General features: G+C 46.9%; 4 non-coding genes across 4 annotated transcripts; all 4 read right to left on the reverse strand.

The window, feature by feature from the left end:
* Positions 1-7,860: 7,860 nt before the first annotated feature.
* Positions 7,861-7,942, reverse strand: trnas-aga (transfer RNA serine (anticodon AGA)). Its single transcript has one exon. It is a non-coding gene; the product is annotated as a tRNA-Ser (tRNA).
* Positions 7,943-8,064: 122 nt separating this feature from the next.
* trnak-uuu (transfer RNA lysine (anticodon UUU)) lies at positions 8,065-8,137 on the reverse strand. Its single transcript has one exon. It is a non-coding gene; the product is annotated as a tRNA-Lys (tRNA).
* A 629-nt stretch (positions 8,138-8,766) lies between these two features.
* trnah-gug (transfer RNA histidin (anticodon GUG)) lies at positions 8,767-8,838 on the reverse strand. Its single transcript has one exon. It is a non-coding gene; the product is annotated as a tRNA-His (tRNA).
* A 223-nt stretch (positions 8,839-9,061) lies between these two features.
* On the reverse strand, positions 9,062-9,144 carry trnas-aga (transfer RNA serine (anticodon AGA)). Its single transcript has one exon. It is a non-coding gene; the product is annotated as a tRNA-Ser (tRNA).
* Positions 9,145-18,483: the final 9,339 nt, after the last annotated feature.

The following is an 18,483-nucleotide window of genomic DNA, read 5'->3' on the forward strand; positions in this document are numbered from 1 at the left end:
TGCCAGATATAAAGACAATAGTCTAAACACAACATTAAATGCTCACTTTGTGTTGATTCTGTCACCATCCGCTAAGCACTTTCCGTTTTTCTGCCAACTCGGTTTTTTCTCGAAAACCTGGAGGACACAGCCCATTCAGAGCTTGTATTTTGGTACCATCCATAAGTCTGCCCAACCCATTCTTTCAGTAGATGCTCTCATACATCATGGTGGAATTGGCCATTTATGAACCCTAAAGCTCTAAGGTGTCCTATTCCTAAACTGATTGAGCTTTTGCATCAATCATTGTGTCAAGCAAAGGTATGCAGAGGCGAGATGGCTCGCTGGGCCCTACCACCTTGGTGATAGCTCGCTGGAACCCGAGGTGTAGATATGCCTTGAGCTGGGCACCAAACTTGTGCTTGCTAAGGCAGCATATATACTAAAATTGGATCGATACAGAGCAGATTAACATGGCCCCTGGGAAAAGCTCAGCCATCGTTCTTCTCTGTTGTCGCGCATGCGCATTAGTGCCTTCGCGCATGCCCAGTCGCACAAACGCGGTACAAACGAGACACCATCAAAACGCAGGATCGAATCCCGACCGAAGCACAAATATTAAACATTACATTACACACTATTATATTCATATTATGCCTATTTCATGTGTATACATAAAAGTAACATGCTGTGTATTATTTGTTTCACCTTTTATTCAAATCTGTTGTGTTAAACATTATATTGTATTTATATTGTGTCACCTTATTAAAATGTATGTTAAATAATATATTGTATTCATATTGTTTCCCCTTTTTATATTGTTTCACCCTTTTCTGCATAGATATATTGTATTTATATTGTTTTACCTTTTTCTGCATATATATTACAATTTGTTATGTTAAACATTATATTACATTTATATTATGTCAATAATTTTATTTCGATGTATAAATAAAAGTTACATGCCGTGTATTATTCGTTTCACCTTTTTCTTCAGTAAAAAAAATATCAATTAAATATTTGTTGTTGTTGATGTTGTTGTTGTTGATGATGATGATGATGATGATGATGATGATGATGTATAGATGCAGAAAACACCAAACACAGCAGCAGTAGACTACAGTGTGAAATAGATTATTTATTTCAAACTACAATACAATAAAACATGATGATGATGATTTTGATGATGATGATGATGATGATGATGATAGTAATAATAATAATAAAAATAGAGCATCAGAGCAGACACATGGCATAAATATTCTGGGGCGAGATGCAGAACAGTGGTAGTGATGCAGAACAGTGGCACAAGGCTTCATTCCTCTTATTTTAAACCACATAAATCACAGCAGACAGACGCATAGTATAAGGGCTCATTACACACATGCATGGATACATAAAGCAGCAGCATACAGTGTGAAGTACCAACGCGGCGGCAACAGAGCCAGTGGCAACTGGACGTAACTCCAAAGACAGTGACCACATTATTGAACATACCCACATGTCCAAAAGGCCTATGTAACTTGTCAACGCATAAAATCACAACAGCACAAATGCATGACAATGTGTTATACAGGTGTGAATGTGTTATACAGGTGTAAATGGGACAGACAATGTTTTCTTTTCTTTTTCTTAAGCCATATGATAGGCAGCATACACACACAGTATAGGCCCGTATAACTTGTCAGTGCAAAGAATCAGAATAGTACAAAGGAGTGGCAATGTTGTACAGGTGTGAATGGGATACACAATGTTTTTTTTGCTGTAGAAAAGTTGTGGCAGGTGTGGACCGGTGTTTGTAGGAAGCCTCCACACCGCGCCAAGGTCCCGGTCCTTGTGGAGGGTAAAGTCAATGTCTTTAAAAAACAAATAAACACTGAAACAACTATATACACCTGCCCCAGCGAGAATGCGAAATCAGTCCGGGGCTCGACCCTGGTCCTTCATCTCCCTCAGTCAGTCCTCCACACTCTTACCCGCCGCGGCGGCAGAGCAAAAATGTACATTGCCGTAGCGGGTGTGTCCGGTCTCCCTCCGCTTTGGCTGGCCGCATCTCCTGCACTTTTGTTCTTGTGGCACGCCGGCCCGGGCAGCGACGACTGCTCCTGCCGCTGCCCTCTGCTCAGCCCTCTTCTTCCTCAGCCATTCAGTTTTGTACGAAGAGCGAGGCTGAGGAGGGGGAGCAGGAGGTGGTGCAGGCAGCCGAGGGCCGGCGTGATGTGCGGCGGCCAGCGGCAGAGAGAGGACGTGTGGGGCTGGCGTTGTCCGAGGGAGCGTTGGGATGGGGAGCACCCTCACACTCTGCTGGGGCAGTGAGAGGTCCAGAAAGAGAGGCTGTGTTGCCGGAAAAGGTCCTGTTGCAGCTGCAGCAGCCGGTGGTATGGCCAGGACAACAGCTGAGGGGGCATGCGGTAAAGGCGCCAGTGGGCGCACTGGCGCTGGCAGAACTGGCTCCGGTGCTGCCACAGCCGGTGCTGCTGCCAGAGGTCCCGCCGCCCTTGGCGCTGCCGTCCTCGCCTGGCCTGTTGCTGCTGCCGGAGAACGATCCACCGCTGTTGCTGGGCACGGCGCCGAACCCGCTGCCGCTGGTGGTCGTCCCTCTGCTGCAACGCCTGAAGCTAGCACAGTCCTCTCCTTCTCCCGCTGCATCCTGGTGAACCTGAAAACGGATTTCAACGTAGTGTTTTAGTTACATGTTCAATTTTGAGAGCATGCCATTCAAGCATGTCATTACCATAACATCAAAAGCATCAAACATACAATAGCGAGAGGGTCCTGGCGTTCAGCTCAAAGAGCTGTATGGGCGCCCGAGCCATCAGCCTCTGGTGGCCCAGCACAAGGTCCCGGATGTGCTGGTACCGAAGCAGTATGCTGTCCCACCGCGACCTCCGGGCACCGCGCGCACGGCTGCCCGAGGGGATCAAGCGGCAGAGCTGGGTGCATACTGCCTCTACCAGCCGGCTTGCGCTGGGACTGCTGGCAGGTCCAGAGGTCTCTCCGACCAGGCAGCTGTGGACAATGGACAAAAACAATGACAGATATGAGCATGATAATGGGCAACATTACATAAAGCAGCTTGTTTGTACACCAGGGAAATGTATGATGGTAGCGTAGCTTTACCGTCTCAAGCTTTCCACACCAGGTATACTGGTAGGGAAATATACTGGTTTACTTCATCAATATGCATTGATGAAGTAAACAATTGGATGTGCCAAAACTTTCTTCAGTTAAACAAAGACAAAACTGAAGTCATTGCGTTTGGAAACAAAGATGAAGTTCTCAAGGTGAACGCATACCTTCAGTCTAGGGGTCAAACAACTAAAAATCAAGTCAGGAATCTGGGTGTGTCTCTAGAGTCAGACCTTAGTTTCAGTAGTCATGTCAAAGCAATAACTAAATCAGCATATTATCACCTGAAAAATATTGCAAGAATTAGATGCTTTGTTTCCAGTCAAGACTTAGAAAAACTTGTGCATGCTTTCATCACCAGTAGGGTGGATTATTGTAATGGACTTCTCACTGGCCTTCCCAAAAAGACCATAAGACAGTTGCAGCTCATACAGAACGCTGCTGCTAGGATTCTGAGCAGAACCAGAAAATATGAACACATCACACCAGTCCTCAGGTCTTTACACTGGCTGCCAGTTACATTTAGGATTGATTTTAAAGTATTATTACTGGTATATAAATCATTCAATGGCCTAGGACCTCAATACATTGCAGATATGCTCACTGAATATAAACCCAACAGATCACTCAGATCATTAGGATCACATCGGCTAGAAATACCAAGGGTTCACTCTAAGCATGGCGAGTCTGCTTTTAGCTACTATGCCAGCCGCAGCTGGAACCAGCTTCCAGAAGAGATCAGATGTGCTCCTACAGTAGTCACATTCAAATCCAGACTCAAAACACATCTGTTTAGCTGTGCATTTACTGAATGAGCACTGTGCCACTGTTCGTCCGACTGTTTGCACTGTATTTTATTTTATGTTTTAATTATTCTGATTTCTGTATTTTATCTTTTATTCTAAACTGTTTTAATTATTCTGATTTCTTTTGATTATTTTAATTTCTTCTATGTAAAGCACTTTGAATTACCATTGTGTATGAAATGTGCTATATAAATAAACTTGCCTTGCCTTGCCTTGCCTTGCCTAGGGCTTGGCTTGGCTGCCATGAAGCGCCCCTGAGCTGGCCTGTCCCTGTAGCGGGGAGGGTAAACTACTCGGGCCCTGTCGTACGGTGACAGGGCCTCGTAGAGCCTGATAAGCTCGTCTACCCTCCCCTCGGACAAGGCCGGGTCGTGACGCAACCCCACCAAGGCCGTGGCCAACTGGACCACGGCCAGGTACCCCGGCTGGTCATCCGGTCCTCTGTAGTCCTGCAGACACACAAGAAGAGATGGAAAACAATAAGTCAGTTGGATGGAACAGAGCGAGCGCAGTTTTTGGTGATGCGAGATGCACTGCAGTCGCAGACCACAAAGAGGTGGCGTGCTTACCTCAGCAGCCTGCTGAGGCTCTGGCGAGGACCGGCCGGGGGAGTGGGGTGCGGGCTCGTGGGCACCGGTCGGACTGGATGGCTCGGGCGCGGGTGCGTCAGCCGGTCGCCCTGACCGCGGGTCCGTCTGAGGAGCTGGGAACTCGCCAGGCACGTGCAGGGTGAGGTCCTCCACCTCCTGCGGGCCGTCGGTGAGCTCGTCATCCTCGACAAGTTGGGGAACGTCCCCCCCCCCGCGTCCGGAATGTCAAGGTCCAAGCTGACGTCCTGCAGCACTCTGCCCGTCTGGGAGTACAGGTACTCGATGCCGATGAGTTCCCCTGAAGTACAACAACACAAATCGCATCAGTCAGTCTGGTACAAATATCATTCAGTGTGGACAGGTGTAAGCGCGGTGGCTTGAGTGTTCTTACCCGTGTACTCCCTGGGCTTGGTGTAATCCTTGACCACATTCGTGCCAAGCACCCTTTGGCTGAGCTGGTCAAGGGAGTGCTGCAGGGGGCCATTGTAGGAGCGGAGCAGCGGCCGTCCCTCCTGTGCCACGGACGCCGCCCTGTCGGCGTTCCACCGCGTCAACCCCTCCAGGAGAAATGCCTGGAAGTGCCAGGGATTGGCACTTTCTCCTGAGGAGGAACACAGATCTGTTTAGCAGTTTATTCAGTGCACACAATGTGAATGACAGCGAGTCGATGACAGTGAAAGATTGACATGACAGTGAAGCATGTGAAACATACCTGGAATGAAGCGGTTGAGATGCAGGTGGAACGACTCCAGGGACGTGGAGCCTCGTGCACAACGGTACACCGGCAGGCTGATCCCCCCCTTGGTCATCCTGCCGGTCTCAGTGTACAGCTCCACGCCCGGCGGGTCCTGGATGCAATGGAGGTGGCGCCGCTGCTCCGTCCAGATCTTCTGGATGCGGTCTTGGTCCAGCAGGGAAATTTCCATGGTGTCTCGTCCGTTGGCACCGCCGAAGGTTTCCAGGAGGTCACCGATCAGCCGCTCCGTCTCCTCCGCTCCACGCGTGCAGCGACGGCAATGGAGAGCCATATTCTTGCGGCTGACGTGCCTCCACACTCCGGCGTCGGACGAGAAGGTCATCCCCTGCGCCTCAAGCATCCTCTTCTTCGCCTTGAGCAACCGGGCTGCGTCCCCTGGGTCCCACAAGAAGATGCACGAAGACAGCTGCTGCAGGAAGGGTTTATACAGCTGGTGGCTCTCGGTGGTGACACCTGTTATGGAAAAATGCATGTTATATCAAGTTATGGAACCATGATGTCTCTTACTGTGATGCTGTTTGTTTAATTATTGTTTTTGCCACAACGCACCTGACGCGAACCGCCGCATCAGGTGCCAGATGTCCAGCCGGACCACCAGCTTGTCCCACTTCCCGAACATGTCAGCTGTCTTGGATCCCCGTGGGACGAACAACAGTCCCGGTCGACGTAGAGGAGCTGAGGCGGCTCCACCCCAGCGTCCCGATACTGCCGTATTAACCCAGCAGCCATGGGCAACAGGCCGGCACCCTCGGCGTCCGTGAGCACGGACATGAGCACCTGTCCTTGCTCGTTGCCGACGTTCGTTGCCCACGCTGCGGTCTGGGCAGCAGCACCGGCGAGCTTCCGGGTCACCTGTTTGAAAGAATAAAGCATCTCAGTAAGGCTGCACGCACATAGCTAGAGCGTGATACTCCGCACCACATTTATATACATATATATTTATACATACATAGCACCACATTTACCTTCTTGGTCGAATCCATCTTCAAAACCGTTCCAAAGACGGAGGTGACCCGGGCCTTCACGTCCTCCAGGCGGGAGAGGATGTCGTGGCAGTACACCATTAACAGCCATGCGTACTGGGGCACGGCTGGCGGTTTTGGTGGTGGGGTGCACATGCGCACGACACCTCGCGACGTGAAGGGCTCCATGACGCTGAGGTAGTGTATGGACCGCCGCATCCAGGCCTTTGTGTGTGCCTCACAGAGTTTTTTGTACAGCTGTGTGGCGCTGTTCCCCCGAGGACGCTCACGCAGCTGGATGATTACCCGCCGGTCGCAGGCAAGCCTACAGAGAGGAGCACATCATGTGTTACAGAAGAGCCACACACAGACACACTGTGACAGTGTTCAGACAGGTACTTACTTGTAGGTGAGGATTGCCGGCAAGAGGACGCCACACACAGACACACTGTGACAGTGTTCAGACAGCTACTTACTTGTAGGTGAGGATTGCCGGGAAGAGGGCGCGATGCCCCTCTCCCAGCTGACCCACGACCTCCTGCGACCAGGCAGCTACCTTCCTCTTACACCGACGGCACTCCAGGTACTCGGTGGCCATCAAGTACCAGCCGTCGATGTCCAGGACCCTCCGGATGGTCCTGTAGAGCCCACACTTGGTGACACAGACGCAGGGGCGTCCAGAGGAACAGCCGACACGTGAAGTAGGGGTACGAGCTGCTGATTGGCCCAAAACCGAAAACGCTCAACAAACGCTCGACAAACCGAGCTGCTGATTGGCCGGCATCCAGAGAACATTGCTGGGCACAGAGCGAAAGAATGACATGCAAATACGTGAAGCGCTCCATATTTTTGCAGCTGTGATCAAAGCCTGCTTCACTGGACTTGATTCATCCCCTCCTGCCACTCTTTGTTTTCATTCTTGTTCTCTTGTGTCACGAACTGGTGCATCTCCAATGTCTATAGCGCACTATCAGTTTTCCTGCCAACTCTTTTTTTTAATGCTTGTACTCTGGGGCCATCGACGAGTGTGTCCACTCCCTTTCTTCAGCAGATGCCGTTGAGGAACAGGGTTTGAACACAAAGGCAATATCTCCAACCATATACACGCACCATATTCTCTCTGAAGCAAGATTCTTCCGAAATAAATAGGAGCGTTTCGTTTTCAGTCTTTTCTCTAAGGGTTCGAACCTGAGAGCTTGTGCTTTCAAAGAAGGTCCCAGTTTCAATTCACTCGAACATCCAGAGCACATCAAGGGCACGCGCCGTGCACAAAAAGACAAGTCTGAAGGACGGGGTGAGGAGAGGTGGTGACATGGAGCTCAATTTCAATGGCACCCAGAAAATCTTGCCGTGACCCGGATTCGAACCAGGGTTGCTGCGGCCACAAGGCAGAGTACTAACCACTATACGATCACGGCGAGCTTTCGGTCTACCCGACGTGTCCCTGAATACAAAGGGGCCTTGTCAACTTTAGCTTGCAGACAAAACTGTTTCTTACCAACATAACTCAGGGGTAATCCTGTAACAGTGACTCTGGAGAAGAAGTCACTGAAAAGAAAAGGATTCTGTTTTTCCTTTTATAAAGTTTAAGCTAGGCCTCCAGAAGGTTACAAACTAAAGCAGGCGCATGCTGTCAACGTAGTCGGTAGGATTCGAACCTGCGCGGGGAGACCCCAATGGATTTCTAGCCCATCGCCTTAACCACTCGGCCACGACTACAAGCTGGCTGAAAGGGGCACGTCGTTTGTCTATTGGTGCCTTGCAGCGTCGCTGCCCGAGGCCAGTGTAGATCAGCAAGAACTCAACAACAAAACGTACCGCTCCACAAAAAGTCGCTCGTTCGCCCGAACAGGGACTTGAACCCTGGACCCTCAGATTAAAAGTCTGTTGCTCTACCAACTGAGCTATCCGGGCTCTTGCTCGAGAAGTGTGCGTGCTGCGTCGGAACGCACAGCAAAATGAATCGTATTGGCGCAGAAAAAAGAGTGTCCTCCAATGCATTGCGTTTCCTTCTTCGAAGATTCAGAATGGCCGTCAAAACGTCTGCTATATCAAAATATTTTTGCAAATTAGTGGGAATGCAGCCTATTAGACTGATGATAATAGTAATTAAAGGAAAATAATGCTAGGAAAAAGAACAAAAACTCACTGCTACTTGTCTGGAAAGCCTATTCACACGCTTCAATGCTGTTGACTTGCCGCGCTCTTATCGTTATTGTAAACTTGTGTCAAATAGCAAGCCCGCGGCACTCTAGGTAACAGCCAGCGAGTGTACTGACACCTAGCGATTAGAAAATATACACGCACCATATTCTCTCTGAAGCAAGATTCTTCCCACATAAATAGGAGCATTTCGTTTTCAGTCTTTTCTCTAAGGGTTCGAACCTGAGAGCTCGTGCTTTCAAAGAAGGTCCCAGTTTCAATTCACTCGAACATCCAGAGCACATCAAGGGCACGCGCCGTGCACAAAAAGAGTAGTCTGAAGGACAGGGTGAGGACAGGTGGCGACATGGAGCTCAATTTCAATGGCAGCCAGAAAATCTTGCCGTGACCCGGATTCGAACCGGGGTTGCTGCGGCCACAACGCAGAGTACTAACCACTATACGATCACGGCGAGCTACCAGTCTACCTGACGTGTCCTTGAATACAAAGGGGCGTTGTAATCTTTAGCTTGCAGACAAAACTGTTTCTTACCAACATAACTCTTTTCAAGGGAAATCCTGTAACAGTGACTGTGGAGAAGAAGTCACTGAAAGAAAAGGATTCTTTTTTTCCTTTTATAAAGTTTAAGCTAGGCCTCCAGAAGGTTACACACTAAAGCAGGATCATGCTGTCAACGTAGTCGGCAGGATTCGAACCTGCGCAGGGGGAGCCCCATTGGATTTCTAGTCCATCGCCTTAACCACTCGGCCACAACTACAAGCTGGCTGAAAGGGGCACGTCGTTTGTGGATTGGTGCCTTGCAGCGTCGCTGCCCGAGGCCAGTGTAGATCAGCAAGAACTCAACAACAAAACGTACCGCTCCACAAAAAGAGGCTTGTTCACCCGAACAGGGACTTGAACTCTGGACCCTCAGATTAAAAGTCTGATGCTCTACCGACTGAGCTATCCGGGCTCTTGCTCGAGAAGCGTGCGTGCTGCGTGGGAACGCACAGCAAAATGAATCGTATTGGCGCAGAAAAAAGAGTGTCCTCCAATGCTTTGCGTTTCCTTCTTCGAAGATTCAGAATGGCCGTCAAAACGTCTGCTATGTCAAAATATATTTGCTAATTAGTGGGAATGCAGCCTAGTAGACTGATGATAATAGTAATTAAAGGAAAATAATGCTAGGAAAAAGAACAAATACTCACTGCTACTTGTCTGGAAAGCCTCTTCACAAGCTTCAATGCTGTTGACTTGCCGCGCTCCTATCGTTATTGTAAACTTGTGTCAAAGGCGCAGTTGTTTGTAGCCAGTGGCGCAAAAAGTGGGTATGCGCTATATGCGGCGCATAGGGGCGCCGCATCATGAGGGCGCCAAAGCGATGGTTACATTTTTTTTTTTTTTTTATAAGTTATATACATTTATATAAAATTTATACAAGTTAAATATAAAAAAAGTTATATAAATTTTAGAGGACTAACAGGCTAGAGTAGGCGTCGGTGCCCTCATAATATTCCATCATTCAATTTATTTTGACATAGAAGGGTATCGCGAGCGGGCGGGGGCGCGCGCGTGAGCGCTGAGGAGCAGCACAGGAGTGCGTTATCGTTGAAACTCGAAAAAGATGAATGAAGCAAAAAAGCGGTCGGGGGCTAAAAATAGAAAAAGAAGGAGGTTAAAGGAGATGGCATGTCAAGGGATGCGACAGCAGCTAAATAAGTGGATGGTGAAATGCAACAGGTATGTGATGTTTGTGCTTGGAGGAGGCTTGCAAATATTCATGTTAACAGACTAACGTTTGCTAACTCTGGGAATGTAGCAGCCAGAGCTAGCTAGTTTAGAATATGCAAAACCGAGGTTGATGAGCTGAAAACTAAAAAATATAAGGTAGCATGTACAATAAATGACAAGAATCTGGAAAACAACTAATGCAATATCTCTGGTTTACCATGGAATCATGCGTAGATTTGCTACCAAGCTTGGAGGCTTGCAAATATTAATGTTAACAGCAAGTGTTTGCTAACTTAATGCAAAATAATATTGCTGATATCTACATTTAGATTTTGGTTAAACCTTATTGGTTAAACCAATCCCATGCATGACATATCTCAATTTTATTAAAGTAAAATAACAACTGGAAAATATAAGGTAGCATGCACAATAAATGACTAGAAGCTGGAAAACATGACTTATGCAATAAGGCTGGTTTATCATGGAAACAAATAGATTTTGTTTTACCATTCATGTATGTTCATGTTAGCTGTGCTATCAGACATACAAGCTATAGTTACATCTGCTGGGTGACATGGAAGCTGTATTTAGGGTCAGATCTCTCTCTCTCTTTAAAGATCTGTGCTATATAATATGTATGATCAAGTGGCAAACAGCAACGAGGCTTTTGTTGACCACTTGGACAAAATCTGTTTCTGTTTTTTTTTTTTTTTTCACTGACATAATTTATGTCATCATTGTTGTCATTGTCACAAGTACAGGGATTTGCAAAGAAAAAAAGAACATTTTCTGGGATAAGGAAGATTTGATGGATAATCATTTTGATACAAATGACAGCTACACACAATATGATTATTATATATATATATATATATATATATATATATATATATATATGTGTGTGTGTGTGTGTATGTATGTGTATATGTGTATGTTTGTAACTGTTTATTCTGTAACTTTTTATTATTTGTTAACATTGTTAATATATATATATATATATATGATATGTGTGTGTGTATTGGGGGGGCGCCAAAATTGTTGCTGCATACCCCTCTAACACTGGGTAGTTGCGCCCCTGTTTGTAGCAAATAGCAAGCCCGCGGCACTCTAGGTAACAGCCAGCGAGTGTACTGACACCTAGCGATTAGAAAATATACACGCACCATATTCTCTCTGAAGCAAGATTCTTCCGAAATAAATAGGAGCGTTTCGTTTTCAATCTTTTCTCTAAGGGTTCGAACCTGAGAGCTCGTGCTTTCAAAGAAGGTCCCAGTTTCAATTCACTCGAACATCCAGAGCACATCAAGGGCACGCGCCGTGCACAAAAAGAGTAGTCTGAAGGACGGGGTGAGGAGAGGTGTTGACATGGAGCTCAATTTCAATGGCACCCAGAAAATCTTGCCATGACCCTGATTCGAACCGGGGTTGCTGCGGCCACAACGCAGAGTACTAACCACTATACAATCACGGCGAGCTACCAGTCTACCTGACGTGTCCTTGAATACAAAGGGGCCTTGTCATCTTTAGCTTGCAGACAAAACTGTTTCTTACCAACATAACTCTTTTCAAGGGTAATCCTGTAACAGTGACTCTGGAGAAGAAGTCACTGAAAAGAAAAGGATTCTGTTTTTCCTTTTATAAAGTTTAAGCTAGGCCTCCAGAAGGTTACAAACTAAAGCAGGCGCATGCTGTCAACGTAGTCGGTAGGATTCGAACCTGCGCGGGGAGACCCCAATGGATTTCTAGTCCATCGCCTTAACCACTCGGCCAAGGAAGGGGCAAAAGAGACTGCTTGGGGGGGGGGGGGGGGTGGAGAGAAGAAAAGAGGGAGGAAAGGGAGAAAAAGAAGAGGAGAAAAAAGGAGCAAAACGTACAATATATAAATTTTTATCTACTTTCTTATCTTCTCAACATTGTTTACACACAGTTCTGCACTTATTGCAAGGTTTATCATCACTTTAATTTCATGTCTCTTGCGGGATTCGAACCTATGCCATGGCAATATCGCTTGCATCTTCGCTTGTTCTCTAGTCTCGTAAGTGTATTCCGGAAGTACTACATGCAATGCATTGTGGGTAACGTAGTCATTTTTAACACAGGAACTCTTTTCCATATAAATCCCTACAGTAGTAACCCTGTGATTATGCAATTATGCACATGAATGCATTTAAAGCAAACGCTCTTGTAAGTAAACATATTTTGTGATGTTAACAAATAAATATTCAAATAATTAACTCAAAATGTCACATGCTACATTTAAAGCTATAACAGTATTAACAGTGTATAAATGTAAATAACTCTCCCATCATGTTTCCCCTCCTTTTTTGTAAACTCAATTATTTGAAAGACTACATCTGTGCAGCACAAGTGAATAAAACATATTCCAAATTGAGTGTTGGGTTTTGTGAATAAATGTAAAATGATTCTGCAAGTAATTCTGGCTTTAGTTTTAACAATTACATTCAATGGATGACACTCACTGTCCTGGTATTCAAGAGGAAATTACTTAAAAACGTGAAGACTGTTATTGGCTCCAATAAAATTATTAAACTTTATTGTAACAGACAGACAAGTAATGGTGACAGCAATTATACACTCTTCCTCCAGTCATCCAGGGTCAGTCCTGATGCTGGACAGTACCACTGCCCCTTCAGCTGGGTGTGTCCAGTCCTTTTATTTTGTCCTGTCCAAACCCCTTGCAGGTGTAGTGGTACTTTTCGTTTGTCAGCCTCTTCCGTGGCGGTTCCCCCTTTGACACTAGCTCCTCATCCTCCTGGGCAGCTTTTTTCAGCTATTGGAACATGTCTCAATAAACGTAAACTATTAGAGATTGCAATGAATCTATCATATATATAAAATCAGATACAAATAGGATTGGTATGAGTAATAATGCTTTATTATTAACAAAATGTTATGATAATAATTATGACCGCCGCTACATCTTGTAATAATAATGAGAAAAGAAGGAGAAAATGCATATTAAATTATGTCATAAATTATTTTTTAATTAAATACTGATTGGGCCAACAAGTTGCACACTCTTGCCAGGATTTGCACCTGGAGTCTCCCACCCAAAGGATGGACGTGTTACTATTACACCCCAAGAGTTGTTTTTTTTTGTTTGTTTTTTGAAATAGTTGCATCAGCAACTATCCTATGTATTTTGTTTTTTGAAAATAGTTGCAACAGCAACTAATTTTTTTTTTTCTATTTGCAACAGCAAACATACTTTTTTCTACTTTATTTTCTTGCTTGTTTTTTCTTTGCAGATGGTTTGAACAGTGAATGTGAACATTTTCTTAAAATAAATAAAAAATATTATTAAAAAAATTTATAAAAAAGAATGTATTAGGTGCATTTACAAAGAGCTTCTCCACTCCTCAAGGGTCTGTCCAGATGCAGGGCAGTACCATTTGCCACGTACCTGTGAGTGTCCAGTTTGCTTTGATTTAGGTTGACCACACAGCTTACACTCATAGTGGTAGCTCTCTTTTGCCTTTCTCATCTTTGGGGGCTCACCTTTCCTCAGTCGCTCCTGGTTCTCAAGGGCTGCCTTGCGTAATCGCCATTCACGCTGGCGATTAAAGGGATCGAGTGCTTGGTGAGGGAACCTAGGTTGGTCGGGACAGTAGGAGGTGGATGAACAGCCCTGGGTGGATGCTGAGGGTGGTGGTTGGGTGGCAGGCCAGCCCTGGATGGATGCTGAGGGTGGTGGGTGGGTTGCAGACCAGCCCTAGGTGGATGCTGAGGTTGGTGGGTGGGTTGCAGACCAGCCCTGGGTGGATGCTGAGGGTGGTGGGTGGGTTGCAGACCAGCCCTGGTTGGAGGACCAGCCCCGGGTGGATGCTGAGGGTGGTGGGTGGGTTGCAGACCAGCCCTGGTTGGAGAACCAGCCCTGGGTGGATGCTGAGGGTGGTGGGTGGGTTGCAGACCAGCCCTGGTTGGAGGACCAGCCCTGGGTGGATGCTGAGGGTGGTGGGTGGGTTGCAGACCAGCCCTGGTTGGAGGACCAGCCCTGGGTGGATGCTGAGGGTGGTGGTTGGGTGGCAGGCCAGCCCTGGATGGATGCTGAGGGTGGTGGGTGGGTTGTAGACCAGCCCTGGGTGGATGCTGAGGTTGGTGGGTGGGTTGCAGACCAGCCCTGGGTGGATGCTGAGGGTTGTGGGTGGGTGGAGGACCAAACATGAGAGTGTGCCAGGGGTGCCTGGTAAGAAGACCAGCTCTGGTAGTGTGTTGGGGATGGCTTGTAGGCAGAGGACCAGCCCTCCATACACCTGTTTTGAGAGGAAGCAGCATCGTGTTTGGCAATAGCTGCGTCTCCCCCACCTGTGTGTGGAATAGCAGGTGTTCTGGAACTGTGTCGCTGGCGGATTTTTGCCTTGCCCTCACGGTTCTCAGGCTCCTGGAACTCCAAAAGAGTGTGTCCATGCTGAACTGGCTGTGATGGTAGGTCACAAACCTCCAGGAGGGATTTTTTAGCCACAGCAATCTGCTGTGGAAGCTGCACACCCTGAAGTAAAGAACCCCGTTCAGTTCTCTTTTGGCGATCATGCAGCCTGCAGAGACAGAAAACAAAACACACACAAGAGTTTTTCAGAACATTTTTCAGTGTGTTAATTGTTAAAAATTTTGTTCAAATATGCAATTCAATCAATTTATGAAGATATTAAAGATGAACTCACCAGGAGGACACAGTGGTGTTGTTAATGTTTACCAGTACCAGGTCACTCCTGTCCATGATCTCTCTGCAGTCCTCAACTAGCTGCTTGATGTGAGAGTATGCCATGACAATGGACTGGGGTATGGCAAATGTCCTCCCTTTATTGTCCTTTGGCCTATTTCTGGCTTCCTTGTACTCTTTGTACAGCTTGAGAGCAACACACTCTGAAATTCTGTTTTGGTCTGGTCTGTGAGCAGCCTGACCATGGACCATGAACAATCTGCAAATAGATGACCAGATCACATAGTGCTCATTATATATGCATGTTCACATATTGACATAAATACATTGATACAAATACTAAAGAATATAGCTATATGAGATGTGGATACCTCTCAGCTGCTTGCTGGCCTGGAGCAGAGCCACTGCACTTTCTTGAAGCCCTCCAAGGTCCTGGCAACGTTGTTTTTTTGCTCTTGAGGGTGTATCTGGTGGGGGTCTGGTCAAAGACACTTAGATGTGAGTATAACCTCAAAATCTCTGCCACTTCAGCATTGGAGAGTTTTGTTATAGTTCGGTTAAGCCCAACCAGGTAACCTGCCAAGGCATCAACTGCCTCCCATCCAGGAATCCCTCTGGCATCACACCTAGTGTCCTGTTACAAGAATTGAACCAATAAACACCATAAAATTTTAAACATCTGGTACAAGAGCAAATATAAAGAAGCCCACATTTCTGATGGTGAAACATTATCCACTTTACCGTAGCTGGGGTGACGAGCACACTCTCCTCAAATGGGGTGAGGACGGGACTTGCGGAGGCATCTCTCTCATCAAATCGGGTGAGGACGGGCCCAGAAGAGGCATTACTCTCCTCCAATGGGGAGTAGATGGGCCCAGCAGAGGCATTACTCTCCTCCAATGGGGAGTAGATGGGCCCAGCAGAGGCATCACTCTCCTCCAATGGGGACCTGGGATCTGGCCAGGGCCTAGGGCCTAGGGCCACTGCTTCCAAATTGCTGAGGTGATTAATAAAAGTATACACAGAATAAAGAATAAATAAAGAATAAACAATCTTTTACATTTTTTGTGTCTCTTCTACATTAAAAATGAACTGTTTATTAGTTTTCCAATTTTTTTTGATATCTGATATACTCTTGATATAATATTACCTGCAATGTGAGGTCATGAGCCTGTGGTACGGTCACATCAGGACATTCGTCCTCGAGGACTTCATCCAAGATCTCAGGCAGGATGTACCTCACCAATACCAATCTGCTGGCTCATAAGATCTCCTCTGTTGGACTGTGCCAGAAGATATTCTACAGCAATACGCTCTCCTGCAATAAGTATTCACCAAGGGAAAAATTATTCTTTTACTTGCCTACCATGTCACAATATAGGTCTGATCATCATCAACAGCAGACTTTTCTTACCGTTAGGTTTCCCAGGGGGGATAAACTCTGGAAGAAGAGGTTTTCCCAACACTTTGTTGCTGAGCGTATTCACATTGGACATCAAACGAATGTTATACAGCTTTGTCCTGGATGTCTCAGTCATAGAAAGTGCTTGTGCTGACCGGTTTAAATTCCACCTTGACACACCCTCAAGCATGTACATCTGAGTGTGCAATGCATTGCATCTCCACCCAGATGAGACAAAAAACAGGATCACTGATTACAACAAATTAAAACAATATTATGTCAACATTCAATAGCAAAATATACCATATGTGTGTGAGGTTTTAACATGCCTGGAATGAAAGCAAACTGGTGCTTATGAAAGCTTTCCAGAGAGGAGGACCCTCTGCTGCATCTTAGCACATCCAGTGTCTTCTCTCCTTTCTCCAGCCCTGACCCAATGTTTGTGTAAAGCTGCACTCCTGGTGGATCCTGAATGCAGGCAAGGTGCTTTTGCTGTACCTCCCACACTTGAGACATGCGTTCATGGTTTATAAGGTGCAGCCCAGTGCCGTCCACAAGGTGCCACATGGAGTCAAGAAGACTTTTGATGAGGGCACGAGTCTCCTCCACTCCACGGGTTTTCCTGCGGCAGTGCTTGGCTAGCTCTTTAGAGCTGATGTTCGCCAACACCTGGGCATCTGTTGGCTTGTGGCCCTGATGCTTTTGCCTCAGCTCTGACCGCTTCGCCTCTTTCAGATGACAGATGTCCTGGTAATCCCATTCAAAAATGCAACTCGACAATTTGGAGCAACGTACCGTACAGTGGATGGTGTTCTGTGGTGAGACCGTTTGTGAATCGCCTCATAAAGTGGAACACATCCAACCGCACAGTGGACGTCCATGGCCGAAACCAATGGAGAACTGGGCTCACTCCTGTGTAAAAGCATTTTTTGGTTTGTATTGTCACCAACTGCCTTAATTTGGCAAAAAAAACATCAACACAAATTACAGGAAACCCACCTCTGTCACTGCAACAGTCTCTATCCACATAGATAGCAGCTGGCTGTGGCTCACCAGCATCCCTGTACCGTTGAACGATCACAAGTCATCCAGCCCAGCCCCCTCGCCGGTTGTGAGGACCGAGTTGAGGACCTTACCATACTCGTTCCCCACATTGGACATCCATGTTGCCGTGTTCTCAATCCCCCCAGCAAGTTTTTTGGTAACCTGTTATAACAAAAGTATATACATCATTAGCATATGTATTCTTATCAAACCCTAAAAGAACAAATGAGCTCAAGCTTATATAGGTTTACATTTACCTTCTTAGTGGAATCGAGCTTCAGAATTCTGCCAAACGTTGAAGTGATGACACCTTTGAGTTCATCAAGGTGACCGACAACATCGTTGGCATGCACTGTCTCGAACCACTGGGCCAGGGGCAAGGGAGAGAAGGGTGGTGGTGGTGGGGGATAAACAGCCTGGGACTGCTTCAGGCAGGATCTCTTGTGAATTTCACAATCTGTGAAATAGTCACAGGATCTCCTAGCCCACTCCTCACTGTGTGCCTCTTGAAAGGCCTGCTGCAGGTAACTGGAGCTATTCCCTGCTGTTCTAGGACGCAAAAGTGTCACACATTTTCTGTCCAGTGCCAAATGTGTAGTCAACACAGCAGGGAATTTGTTGCGGTTTAGAGGGGTCAAGTTGCTTTAAAATGTCACTACTCCAAGGACAGACAGGTTGTTTGCACTGGCTGCACCTTGGGTAATCTCCCCCTATTAAATAGTACTTGCTATCCACATCAATGACCTCTCTGACCTTGGTGTAAATGCCAGAGTGGTGCATCTTTCGGTTGCACAGAGTGCATTTCAGAGGGATGCCCCACATACGCATTGGTGCCCAGGAACATCCTCTGTCGAAAGTAATCATGTGGGTTTGGAGGTGCCACAGATCTGATTGGGCTTGGGGGGTGGTGCCAATTCTCCCTGACATTCTGTCTCAGCTGCCAACTTGCGTCATAGAGGATGTGGGCAATCCACTCCCGATCACCTGGCTTGATGACCCGGAGGAACGGCTTTGGCAAAAACCTGGCCCGCCTTACCTCTGGAAAGCACAGAGGGACTGGGAGCCCTGGTGCTGCTGGAGGAGGAGCAGAAGCAGGAGAAGGAAGAAGTGGTGTGCCACTCTGAGTCGCTGGTGCCATCTCAGATAGTGTGGAAGGGCTAGGAGCAGGAGCAACTTGGAGACAGATGGTTGGTGTCGTCTCTTGGGCTGTGAGGCAGACTGGAGCTGGAGCATCTCGGGGAGAGACGATTGGTGTCGGT

The sequence above is a fragment of the Siphateles boraxobius genome, unplaced genomic scaffold (genome assembly GCF_051911475.1).
Source record: "Siphateles boraxobius isolate OS27281-9 unplaced genomic scaffold, OSU_SipBor_1 63, whole genome shotgun sequence".
Lineage (NCBI taxonomy): Eukaryota > Metazoa > Chordata > Actinopteri > Cypriniformes > Leuciscidae > Siphateles > Siphateles boraxobius.